Source organism: Pongo abelii, chromosome 20 (assembly GCF_028885655.2).
Source record: "Pongo abelii isolate AG06213 chromosome 20, NHGRI_mPonAbe1-v2.0_pri, whole genome shotgun sequence".
Lineage (NCBI taxonomy): Eukaryota > Metazoa > Chordata > Mammalia > Primates > Hominidae > Pongo > Pongo abelii.
This window is the reverse complement of record NC_072005.2, coordinates 17,690,590-17,704,185: the sequence shown is the minus strand read 5'-3', so window position 1 is coordinate 17,704,185 and position 13,596 is coordinate 17,690,590. Positions and strand designations below refer to the sequence as shown.

General features: G+C 51.3%; 1 protein-coding gene across 4 annotated transcripts in view; it reads right to left on the bottom strand.

Moving 5' to 3' along the window:
* SLC27A1 (solute carrier family 27 member 1) overlaps positions 1 to 13,596 on the bottom strand; it is a 35,571-nt gene that overhangs the window by 20,320 nt on the left and 1,655 nt on the right. The window lies entirely within an intron of this gene.

Sequence of the window (13,596 nt, the reverse complement as noted above, 5' to 3'; positions counted from 1 at the left end):
AGAAGCTGGAAATTCAGATTTTCTTGGTTGGGAAGCTGGAGAAATGAGTGGTCCCCACCCCTTCCTGGTTCCCTGCCCCACCGCCCTGCGCCCCTGGCTCTGGGAACCAATAACCTTGTACTGGGCTAAGCCACTGGAATGTGGGGCATGTCTGTTACAGTACCTGGCCCTGCCCAGCCCTGACCAACACAGGGCAGGGACTCCACCCACCTGCCCCTGCTTCAGCCTGGCCCGGCCACCGCCTCCCTCCAGCTTCCGCATCAAAATCATCATCAAATCCATCCTTTGGATCTCCCCTGCCTTTCCCAGGCCTCCCCAGATCCCTGCAATGGCTCCTCACACCCCCAAAAATGTTCACGGTGGACCTCAGCACCGATATTCATTCATCCTCTCGGTCATTTATTCTTTCCTTCGTTCTTTCCCTCTTTCATCCCCTCCCTCATTCTCTCCTTCATTCATTATTCATTCCATCTTCATTCACTCATTCCCTACTACACTCACTCTTTTCCTCCCTCCGTCATTCACTCTTTCCCCCCTTCACTCATTCAGTCCTTTTTTTTTTTTTTTTGGAGACAGGGTCTCACTCTGTCACCCAGACTAGAGTCCATGATCATGGCTCACTGCAGACCTCCCAGGCTCAAGCGATCCTCCCACCTCAGCCTCCCTAGTAGCTGAGAATACAGGTGCACGTCACCAGGGCCAGCAAAATTTTTGTATTTTTTGTAGAGACAGGGTTTCACCATGTTGGTCAGGCTGGTCTCGAACTCCTGGGCTCAGGTGGTCCTCCCTCGGCCTCCCAATGTGCTGGGATTACAGGCGTGGACCACCGCATCTGGCCTCATTCCACCCTTATTTATTATCTCCTTCATTCATTCATTCCCTCCTTTGTTCATTTATTCCCTCTTTCATGCATTTATTCCCTCCATCATTCATTCCCTCCTTTATTCTTTCCCTCCATTTATCATTTACTCCCTCTTTCATTCATTCATTCCCTCCTTCCTTCATTCATTCAGGCAGCTGGTGCATACCAGTGTCTGTGTTTTAGGCACTGTTCTCAGCTCTAGGGACAGAGCAGCCAGACCACCAGGCCCCAACCTCTGGGGTTCACAGTCCTCTGGGGAGAGAGACCCCTTCCATGTATATGACTGAATACCAGACCGTGCTGGATGGTGACGAGACTGCAAGGGGCAATGTGGTCAGTCACACGGACCAAGGGCAGAGGCAGGGGAGGGCCTTGAGAGAGGCAGGTGGCATCTGAGCAGGACCTGGTGAGGCAAAAGGGAGTCGCTGTGGGTACATCCAGAACGCAGCCAGTGCAAAGGCCCTGGGGTGGGAACAGGCCTGGGAATGGGGCACAGTTGAGGACCAGCGTGGAGGTCAGTGTGGGGGGAGTTAGGGGAAAGCGAGATGAAAGGGGAATGAGGTCTGAGGTGGGCAGGGGCCGGCTCCATGGGGCTCATGGGCCCCAGGAGGGGTTCACAATGAAAGCCGTGGAGACAGGAGGGTACCGGGGTCTGTTGGGGGAGAGCATCTGCAATTTCTAAAAACAAAGGTCCAGGGTTTTCATGAGACTTCCTGCATGGGTCAAGCCACTTACCCTGGAAGCCCCTAGAAGGCCCCTCTGGCTACTTTTGGGATCTAAGCAGGCTGCTGAACTCCTAGTGACAATACTTCCCTACCCGCCACAACCCACAAGCTCACTGAGCTGAGCATAGCCCCCCACACACCCACTCACTGAGCTCCCCCCAGCATCCTCATCGCCTCCCTCAGGAAGCCTTCCAGGCACCACATGGCCCATGCACCATGCTTACTGCTCCCCAATCACAGCTCCCCCGAAATGGGGCCACACTTGTTCAGTGGGGCACTGGCTGGTCTCAGGGAGCTCTCTGTTCCACCCTGGGAGCCCTCCCTGTCACCTTCACTCTCCCCATCAAAGCCTTGTGCAGAGACACCAGGTCATGGGTCTATTTCCCCCTCATTCATTCGTTTCATTCATTCATTCCCTCCTTTGTTCATTCATTCCCTCATTCATTCGTTCCCTCCTTCCCTCATTCATTCATTGCCTCCTTCACTCGTTCCCTCATTCATTCATTCCCTCCTTCACTCATTCCCTCATTCATTCATTCCCTCCTTCACTCATTCCCTAATTCATTCATTCCCTCCGTCATTCATCGGCATTGTAAGCACACAGGAGATCTGTGCATCTGTGCATCTCTAGCATCTGTGCGTCTGCTGGAGTATGTGCTCAGTCAATAGAGGGTGGACCAATGTTCATTTCATGCCCCCGGGTCCAGTACCTAGGGCATCTGCCCTCCCTAGCAGCCAGTTGCAAAAGCATGAACTCTGATTCTTGAAATGGTAAGCACCTACTGAGTGCCAGGCCCACACTAGCCAAGACTCTGTGGTGATACAGACCCTCCTCCCGCTTCATTCTCTCCCCCTCTTTTTTTTTTTTTTTTTTGAGACAGAGTCTTGCTCTGTCGCCCAGGCCGGAGTGCAGTGGTGCTATCTCGGCTCACTGAAACATTTGCCTCCTGGGTTCGAGCAATTCTCCTGCCTCAGCCTCCCAAGTAGCTGGGACTACAGGCACATGCTACCACGCCCAGCTAATTTTTGTATTTTTAGTAGAGACGGGGTTTCACCATGTTAGCCAGAATGGTCTCCATTTCTTGACCTCGTGATCCACCCGCCTCGGCCTCCTGAAGTGGTGGGATTACAGGCGTGAGCCACTGCACCCGGCCATTTTTGTATTTTTAGTAGAGACGGAGTTTCGTCATGTTGGCCAGGCTGGTCTCAAGCTCCTGACCTCAGGTGATCTGCCTGCCTCGCCCCCGCAAAGTGCTGGGATTACAGGCGTGAGCCACCGCGCCTGGCCAGCACTTCTAGTCTTTAAACACCATGTGCAATGTACTCATTTACCACCTTATCCTTGGTCTGTCCCTCCCTATACTGGGTAGACAGGACATGCATCTGTTACATTCTAGTACTAGAGAGACAGCAGGGGAGGAGACCGCCCAAGACCCGGCTCTCCTGGAGCACAGAGAACTTGCTACAAATAATCTCCAGGGAAGAGGCATCTCGGACTCTCAGATCAGGTTCCAATCCTGCAGGGCTAGGGAGAGAGCAGCCACCCATGGCTCCAGCCTGATCTAAGGGGCCCTGGGCAGGTTCTGGCCCACCAGGTCTCCCTGCGGGGGCCTGTCCTGCTGCTCTCTGGGTGGCTCATGGGCTGCTGATAAATTAACATCTCCAATTGGAGAGTTCCCTCCTTAAGGAGAGAACTTCAAAAAATGTCAATCAGCCTCGCAGGCATGCTGGCTCACGCCTGTAATCCCACCACTTTGGAAGGCTGAGGTGGGACGATTGCTTGAGCCCAGCAGTTTGAGACCAGCCTGGGCAACATGGTGAAACCCCGGCTCTACTAAAAATACAGAAATTAGCTGGGGTAGTGGCGCAAGCCTGTAGTCCCAACTACTCAGAAGGCTGAAGCAGGAGGATCGCTTGAGCCCAGGAAATCAAGGCTGCAGTGAACCGAAATTGTGTCACTGCACTGCAGCCTAGGTTATGGGAGTGAGACCCTATCTCAGAAATTTTTTAAAATCATTTTTTAAAAATGTAAATGGAGGCCGGGTGTGGTGGCATGCGCCTATAATCCCAGCTAATCAGGAGGCTGAGGCAGAAGAATCGCTTGGACCCAGGAGGCAGAGGTTGCAGTGAGCCGAGATTGTGCCACTGCACTCCAGCCTGGGTGACAGATTGAGACTCTGTCTCAAAAAAAAAAAAAAAAAAAAAAGGGAACGAAACCATGTGCTTTGGAGCAACGTGGATGCAGCTGGAGGCCATGACCCTGAGCAAATTAAGGCAAGAACAGAAATCTAAACATTGCTGGGCCCAGTGGCTCACGTCTGTAATCCCAGCACTTTGGGAGGCTGAGGTGGGCGGATCACCTGAGGTTGGGAGTTCGAGACCAGCCTGGCCAACATGGAGAAACTCTGTCTCAACTAAAATTACAAAATTAGCCGGGCGTGGTGGCGCATGCCTGTAATCCCAACTACTTGGGAGGCTGAAGCAGGAGAATTGCTTGAACCCGGGAGGCGGAGGTTGCGGTGAGCCAAGATCGTGTCATTGCACTCCAGGCTGGGCAACAAGAGCAAAACTCCATCTCAAAAAAAAAAAAAAAAAAAAAAGAAATCCAAATACCACATGTTTTCAGTTACAAGTGGGAGCTAAACATTGAGTACGCACGGATGCAAAGATGGGAACAACAGACACTGGGAACTCCATAAGGGGCAGCTGAAAATAACCTATTGGATATTCTATTCTGTTCACTGCCTGGACAATGGGATGATTACAAGCCCAAACCTCAGCATCGTGCAATATACCAACACAACAAACCAGCACATGCACCCTGCGGCCTAAAATGAAAACTTTTGAAAAACTGGGTGGAGACGGTGGCTCACGCCTATAATCCTAGGACTTTGAAGGATCAAGGTGGGAGGATCACTTGAGCTCAGGAGTTTGAAACCAGCCTGGGCAACAAACTGAGACCTCATCTCTGCAAAAAAAAAAAAAAAAGAAAGAAAAAAAATTAGCTGGCCATGGTGGCATGTATAGTCCCAGCTACTCAGGAGGCTGAGACAGGAGGATCGCTTGGGCCCAGAAGGTTGAGGTTGCAGTGAGCCATGATAGCACCACTGCAATTGAGCCTGGGTGACAGAGTAAAACTTCTTCATGAAAAAAAAAAAAGAGAAAGAAATGACAGTAGAAATATATGTCTCAAAAATTTTTTAAAAATAGGCCAGGTGTAGTGGCTCATGTCTGTAATCTGAGCACTATGGGAGGCCGAGGTGAGCAGATCACTTGAGGTCAGGAGTTCGAGACCAGCCCGGCCAACATGGTGAAACCCCGTCTCTACTAAAAATACGAAAATTAGCTGGATGTGGTGGCACATTCCTGCAGTCCCAGCTACTTGGGAGGCTGTGGCAGGAGAATCACTGGAACCTGGGAGGTGGAGGTTGCAGTGAGCTGAGATCATGCCACTGCACTCCAGCCTGGGCGACAGAGTGACTCTGTCTCAAAAAATTTTTTTTTTGTATCAAAAAATAAAAAATTTGGCATCTTAAAGTTGAATGGGGGAAATTACAGTGCTATTCATTGTAGCTTCCAAAGAGCAGATCGGGCTGGGCACAGTGGCTCACGCCTGTAATCCCAGCACTTTGTGAGGCCAAGGTGGGCAGATCACTTGAGGCCAGGAGTTCGAGACCAGCCCGGCCAACATGGCGAAACTCCATCTCTACTAAAGATACAAAAATTAGCCATGCATGGTGGTGGGTGCCTGTAATCCCGGCTACTCAAAAGGGTGAGGCACAAGAATTGCTTGAATCTGGGAAGCAGAGGTTGCAGTGAGCCTAGATTGCACCACTGCACTCCAGCTGAGCCACAGAGCAAGACTCTTCTTTAAAAAATTGAGAGAGAGAGAGAAAGAAACGACAATAGAATATGAAGTACGTCTCGAAAATTTAAAAAATAAAAAGTTTGGCATATTAAATTCGCATATGGGAAATAACAGTGCTATTCATTGTAGCTTCCAAAGTGCAGAAGATCAGAAAAACACCAAACGCCCTACAGCAGGGGAGGGATGACCTATACAATGGATTGTCTTTACAACAGAAAACTGGGCAGCCTGCACAAGAATGGGGCCCCCCGCTGCAGGCTGATGACTAACGGGGCTCAAACCAAGTGGGAAAATTCAGTAATTTCATGACAAAGACAGCAAATCCAGTACAAAGACACTGACAGGCCTTTGTGCCTCCCTGCATCTCCAAAATTGCCAGTAAAGGGATTTTTGTGGGTTTGTTTTGTTTTATTTTGTTTTGTTTTTTGTAGAGAAAGGATCTCATTTTGTTGGCCAGGCTGGTCTTGAACTTCTGGCCTCAGGTGATCTGCCTGCCTTGGCCTCCCAAAGTACTGGGATTTCAGGCATGAGTACTGTGCCCAGCTGATAATTTTTTAAATTTTTTATTGTTTAGACACAGGGTCTCACTCTGTTGCCTAGGCTGGAGTGCAGTGGCACCATTATAACTCACTGCGGCCTCGAACTCCAGGGCTCAAGTGATCCTCCTGCCTCAGCCTCCTGAGTAGCTGCCATTCACCACCATTCTCAAACACATGTGGAGAGGTGAAAAATCAGAATTGCCAACATGCATGTTCCCATCTGAAGTCATCAAGACAACAGTCTGCCTTCTTTTTTTTGAGACAGGGTCTCACTCAGTTGTCCAGGGTGGAGTGCAGTGGCACAATCTCGGCTCACTGCAACCTCCGCTCACTGCAACCTCTGCCTCCTGGGCTCAAGCAATCCCCCCACCTCAGCCCCCCTGAGTAGCTGAGACTACAGGCGTACACCACCACACCTGGCTAATTTTTGTATTTTTGTAGAGATGGGGTTTCACCATGTTGCCCAGGCTGGTCTCAAACTCCTGGGCTCAAGCCATCCTCCCACCTCAGCCTCCCAAAGTGCTGGGATTACAGGCATGAGCCACCACGCCCAGCTGCATTTTTGTGATTTTTGCTGGTGACTTCGCTGTTGAAAATGACCCCCAAGCACAGGGCTGAGGTGCTTGTCTGGTGTGATGTGCCTCATGGAGAAAATACGTGTGTTACAGCAGCTTTCTTCAGGCGTGGGTTTTAGTGCTGCTGGTTGAGTTCAATGTCAACACCTCAGGACCGGGCGTAGGGGCTCATTCCTGTAATTCCAGCACTTCGGGAGGAGGGTTATTGGAGGCCAGGAGTTCGAGACCAGCCTGGGCAATATAGTGAGACCTCATCTCTATGCTAAAATAATTTTTTTAAATTTATTTAAAAAAAGGGGGGGGGGGCCAGGCACGGTGGCTCACACCTGTAATCCCAGCACTTTGGGAGGCTGAGGTGGGCGGATCACCTAAGGGCAGGAGTTCAAGACCAGCCTGCCCAACATGGTGAAACCCCATCTCTACTAAAAATACAAAAAATTAGCCGGCTGTGGTGGCGGGCGCCTGTAATCCCAGCTACTCGGGAGGCTGAGGCAGGAGAACTGCTTGAACCCGGGAGGTGGAGGCTGCAGTGAGCCGAGACTGCGCCACTGCACTCCAGCCTGGGCAACAAGAGCGAGACTCTGTCTCAAAAAAAAGAAAAGAAAGAAAGAGGGCCAGGCACGGTGGGTCACACCTGTAATCCCAGCTCTTTGGGAGGCCAAGGTGGGTGGATCACCTGAGGTCAGGAGTTTGAGACCACCCTGGTCAACATGGTGAAATCCTGTTTCTACTAAAAATACAAAAAAAGTAGCCAGGCATGGTGGTGCACACCTGTAATCCCAGCTACTCAGGAGGCTGAGGCAGGAGAATGAACCCATGAGGTGGAGGTTGCAGTGAGCTGAGATCGCACCACTGCACTCCAGCCTGGGCAATCGAGCAAGATTCGGTCTCAAAAAAAAAAAGCGCTGCTCATCCATTCAATCAATAAATAGAGTAGCCAAGATAATCATTCTCAGCTAGACATAGTAGCTCACACTTGTAATCCCAGCACTTTGGGAGGCCAAGGTGGATGGATCACTTGAGGCCAGGAGTTTGAGACCAGCCTGGCCAACATGGCAAAACCCCGTCTCTACTAAAAATACAAAAATTAGCCGGGTGTGGTGGTGGGCACCTATAGTCCCAGCTACTTGGGAGGCTGAGCCATAAGAATTGTTTGAACCCGGGGGGTGAAGGTTGCAGTGAGCCAAGATTGCACCACTGCACTCCAGCCTGGGTGACAGTGTGAGACCATGTCTCAAAAAAACAAAACAAAAACAGATGATCATTCTCAGTGTTTATTAAGCACCTACTATCTGCCATGCCCTCTGCTAACCTTATATCCACCCTCCAAAATAGGTCCCTCAGATCCCCATTTGTCAAATAATGAATGAACTGGGGGCTCAGAATGGGGAATTAACACGCCCAAGGTCGCAGAGCAATTTGAGGACAGAACAACCCAGAAACGAAGCCTCCTCACAGGGTCCCTCTAATCCCTGGTAGACTTATTACAAAGCATTTATCAAGTGCTGGCGACACAGCCAGTGGCAGGCCAAGTGTCCATGAGGCACACAGCAGGTACCCAATGCCTACGTCTTTTTTTTTTTTCCTTTTTTTTTTTTTTTTTTTTGAGACAGAGTCTCACTCTGTCACCCAGGCTGGAGTGCAGTGGTGCCACCTCAGCTCACTGTAACCCCTGCCTCCCAGGTTCAAGCGATTCTCCTGCCTCAGCGTACCGAGTAGCTGGGATTACAGGTGCCCGCTACCACGCTCAGCTAATTTTTTTGTATTTTTAGTAGAGACAGGGTTTCGCCACATTGGCCAGGCTGGTCTCGAACTCCTGACCTCAGGTGATCAGCCGGCCTCGGCCTCTCAAAGTGCTGGAATTACAGGCATGAGCCACCATGCCCAGCCTGGAGCACCTATTATACACCCAGTTCTGCTCTAAGGGCTTCCTGTGGGTGAATTTGACAGAGCACCCCAAGAACTCCATGATGGGGTACAAATGTTATACCCATGGGGGGAGGGCTGTTATTGAGGGAGTAACCACAGGAAACAGCCCCTGCCAGTAGGGTGCCCATCCAGAGGCATCACAACAACAAGAAACAGGAACTGAGGCCACAGTTGGTCACTGTCGGGCTAAACATCAGAGCTAGATGTGGGAACACGACGATTCACCCTCAGCCTCCCAGTCTCTTAGTCTCACTCGTTCTCTCTCAAGGACGCCCACACCAGCAGGCAGTGGATTCCTGTACTCGGTTCCAGCCACATGCCTAGGCAGCCCTGCCTGGCAGCTGCTCAAGCCACCCCCAGCCTGGAGACAATGAGCCCACTGTCCAGCTCTGGGCCCAGGACTCCGGGGCGGAAGAAATCAACAAGGATGAATACGATCAGACTTCATGCAGAAGTACCGGGCATGTTAGGAGAGTCAGGGCAGGGTGCTGAAATATTTTCTGAAGCCAAGGTCTAAATTTAGCACCCCCACCACTCCAGTGTGGCATAGTGGCTAAGAGCACATGCTCTGGAGTCCTGTGCCTCCCCGGCTGTGTGTTCCTGGGCAAATAGCCTCCCCTCTCTGTGCCTTGGTTCTCTCACGTGTTAAATGGGATTTGTCAGCATCCCTTCATTTTTCAAGACAGAGTCTTGCTCCCTCACCCAGGCTGGAGTGCAGTGGGGCAATCATGGCTCACTGCAGCCTTGACCTCCTGGACTCAAGCAATCCTCCCACCTCAGCCTCCTGAGTAGCTGGGACCACAGGAGAGCCCCACTCCCCCAGCTAATTTTTTGTGTGTAGAGATGGAGTCTCATCATGTTGCCCAGGCTGGTCTTGAACTCCTGGCCTCAGGCAATCCTCCCATCTTGGGCTCCCAAAGTGCTGGAATTATATGCATGAGCCTCTGCACCCAGCCTCCATCACTTCTGATGTATTTTATTCATTAGAAGGGAGTCACTAGGGCCAGGCGCGGTGGTTCAGCCTGTAATACCAGCATTTTGGGAGGCCAAGGTGGGCAGATCACCTGAGGTTAGGAGTTTGAAACCAGCCTGGCCAACGTGGTGAAACCACTTCTCAACTAAAAATACAAAAATTATCCAGGCACGGTGGCTTACACCTGTAATTCCAGCACTTTGGGAGGCCCAGGCGGGCGGATCACCTGAGGTCAGGAGTTCAAGACCAGCCTGGCCAACGTGGTGAAACGCCCTCTCAACTAAAAATAGAAAAATTATCCGGGTGTGGTGGCAGGCACCTGTTATCCCAGCTACTCGGGAGGCTGAGACAGGAGAATTGCTTGAACCTGGGAGCTGGAGGTTGCAGTGAGCCGAGATCACACCACTGCACTCCAGCCTGGGTGGCAGAGCAAGGCTCCGTCTCCAAAAAAAAAAAAAGGCAGGGTGCGGTGGCTCACACCTGTAATCCCAGCACTTTGGGAGGCCCAGGCAGGCGGATCACCTGAGGTCAGGAGTTCAAGACCAGCCTGGCCAACATGGAGAAACCCCGTCTCTACTAAAAATACAAAATTAGCCGGGCATGGTGACGCATGCTTTGTAATCCCAGCTACTCGGGAGGCTAAGGCAGGAAAATCACTTGAACCCAGGAGGCGGAGGTTGCGGTGAGCTGAGATCGTGCCATTGCACTCCAGCCTGGGTGACAGAGTGAAACTCCATCTCAAAAAAAAAAAAAAAAAAAAAAGAAGGGGGTCACTAGGTCCAGCCCACACTCAAAGGGAGGGGACCACGCAAGTGGGAAGAGCAGGAGACAGGGATCCCTGGGGCCATCTTCAAAGCTGCCACCCACAGGCAAGTATGTCAAGCCATGTCAGGAACTTAGAACCAGGCATGGACATCCACAGGGCCCATGGGAGCAGAGCTGGAGAGGAGGGAGAGATGGGCCTGGGTGAACCCAAGAAGGAAGGGATGGCCTTCCACCTAACAAACATGTCCTGCTCTACCGCTGTCCGCCAATCCTGAGTGGGGCACAGGGCCACAGTGGCACCAAGACTGACACAGTCTCCTTCTGTGCCCCTATAGGGCCCACAGTCTAGAAAGGGGCCCAAGATTAAAAGGCAAGAAAACAGGCCAGATGTGGTGGTTCACACCTATAATCCTAGCACTTTGGGAGGCTGAGGCAGGAGGATCTCTTGACCTCAGGAGTTCATGACCAGCCTGGACAACATAGTGAGACCTCCCCTCTATAAAAAATAAACAAAATCTGCTTGCTGTTGTGGCATGCATCTATAGTCCCAGCTACTTGGGAGGCTGTGGTGGGAGGATCATTTGAGCCCAGGAAGTTGAGGCTACAGTGAGCTATGATCACACTACTGCACTCCAGCCTGGGTGACAGAGTGAGACTTTATCAAAAAAAAAAACAAAAAACTTCTAATCCCAAAGCAAAGAAAGAAAAGAAAACAACTAAAAATGCTGGGTTAAATAAGTTAAATCTTTGTTTTGTTTTGTTTTGTTTTTTGAGATGGAGTTTCGCTCTTGTTGCCCAGTCTGGAGTGCAATGGCACGATCTTGGCTCACTGCAACCTCTGCCTCCCAGGTTCAAGTGATTCTCTTGCCTCAGCCTCCCAAGTAACTGAGATTACAGGCGTGCACCATCACGCCCGGCTAATTTTTGTATTTTTAGTAGAGACGAGGTTTCGCCATGTTGGCCAGGCTGGTCTCAAACTCCTGACCTCAGGTGATCCACCCACTTCGGCCTCCCAAAGTGCTGGGATTACAGGCGTGAGCCACCGCGCCCAGCCGAGTTAATTTTTTATTAATGTAGCAACAAGGTGATCAGAAAATAAGGACCAACCAGAGGCCAAAATGTCACTGTAGCCCCAGGAGGGGGACAGCTTAGGTGTCAGACAAGCAGGTTTGAGTCTGATAAGACCTCAAAGCATGCCCATTCAACATAAAGGTGAATTGGAAATCAAAATAAGATCTTTCCTTAACATACACACGCCAGGAGCTAAAAGGAAATTTGGTATCTCAGACCTTGCTGTTAGGAGGAAGGGGTGAAATCTCAATCGATGACTCATAACGTCACATGAGTTTGCAACTCCAACCGCGCCATCTGGGTGTCTGAAAGTCCTCAAGTAGACAAGGTGGCTCAAAGCAGTTCACGCTGGGTGCGATAATCCCAGCACTTTGGGAGGCTGAAATTGGGTGATCGCTTGAGGCCAGGAGTTCGAGACTAGCCTGGACAACATGGCAGAACCACGTCTCTACAAAAAATACAAAAATTAGCCAGGTGTGGTGGTGTGCACCTGTCATCCCAGCTACTTGGGAGGCTGAGGTAGGAGGATCGCTTAAAGCCAGGAGTTCCAGACCAGACTGGGCAATATAGCGAGACTCCATCTCTATAAAAAACATTCTATTAACTATCCAGGAGTGGTGGCAGGCGCTTGTAGTCCCAGCTAGTTGAGGTGGAAGGATTGCTTGAACCCAGGAGATGGAGGCTGGTCCAGCCTGGGCAACAGAGGGGACACCCTGTCTCAAAAAATAGGAGGCCAGGCATGGTGGCTCATGCCTGTAATCCCAGCACTTTAGGAGGCCGAGGCAGGCAGATTACGTGAGGTCAGGAGTTTGAGACCAGCCGGGTTAACACAGTGAAACCCCATCTCTACTAAAAATACAAAAATTAGCTGGGCATGGTGGCACGTGCCTGTAGTCCCAGCTACTCGGGAGGCTGACGCGGGAGAATCACTTGAACCTGGAAGGCGGAGGCTGCAGTGAGCCGAGATCATACCACCGCACTCCAGCCTGGGCAACAGAGTGACACTCTGTCTCAAACAAACAAATGAGCAATAGACAAGAGGTAAGTGCAGCTAGGTGATAAGAGGAAAGGAAGCGGAGGCTGGGACATGGTCAGGGACCTCATGCGCAATGCTCAGTAGTATGGCCTCAATTCTAATTCTATTTTTTTTTTGAGACGGAGTCTCACTCTGTCACCCAGGCTGGAGTGCAGTGGCGCGATCTCCGCTCACTGCAAGCTCCGCCTCCCGGGTTCACGCCATTCTCCTGCCTCAGCCTCCCGAGTAGCTGGGACTACAGGCGCCCACCACCACGCCGGGCTAATTTTTTTGTATTTTTATTAGAAACGGGGTTTCACCGTGTTAGCCAGGATGGTCTCGATCTCCTGAGTTCGTGATCTGCCTGCCTCGGCCTCCCAAAGTGCTGGGATTACAGGCGTGAGCCACCGCTCCTGGCCAGTATGGCCTCAATTCTAAGGGCAACAAGGAACTATGGGAGGGTGCTGAGCAGGAAAATTCAGCAAAGGTTCCCAGAGGGAGAGCCTGCCCTGGCTAAAAGGGGTCTAGTATGTTCTGGGCAGCTTGAGCTTGACACTGCAAGTCTTTCTGAAGACCAGGTGAACATATGGATGGGGGGGAGTGGCAGGTGGGCAGGGAACAGATGGTAGGACCTTGAGTGTCCAGCTGGTGGCTGAGTTTCCTTCTGCCAAGGATGGGCTGGCCGTGGAGGGTGTCTGAGCAGAGGGCACAGATTTCCACATCAGAACAATCAAGGGGCCGGGGGCAGGGGACCATGGCATGCAGAAGGGGTGACTTTTAGAAAGTTCAGAATCAGTCAGCTTACGGTGGAATCTTTCCCATCTCCACACCCTCTGTGCCCTCCTTACAACGGGTTCAGTCCCTCTTGCAACTCCATCTTACAAGGAGCTGTGAAGGTGTGGAACCCTGCCCCGCTAGCCGGCGCTCACCTGCTCCCACGTGGTGCTGTTCCTGAGATCTGCTCTGATAGGAACCCCCAGCAATGCTTGTTTCATCCCAGAAGGACCCCCAACGGCTCGTTTGAGCAAGCCCCTCAGAGACACCGCAAAAACCCTCCAAGGATCCTTGCACAGGACACCAGAATCTGCCCCCCTAGCATGAATCTAGTGTCCCAGTCTCCAGAAGAGACCCCCCAAACAAGTCCTGGAATACACAGCAGCCTCCCGACACACTCCGAACAACTCCCAAACCCAAAGTCCCACACAGACCCCAAAATCTCAAACAGTGCCCCAGCTGTAAACGATCCCGAGGAAACTCACACTTTCAGAAACCCG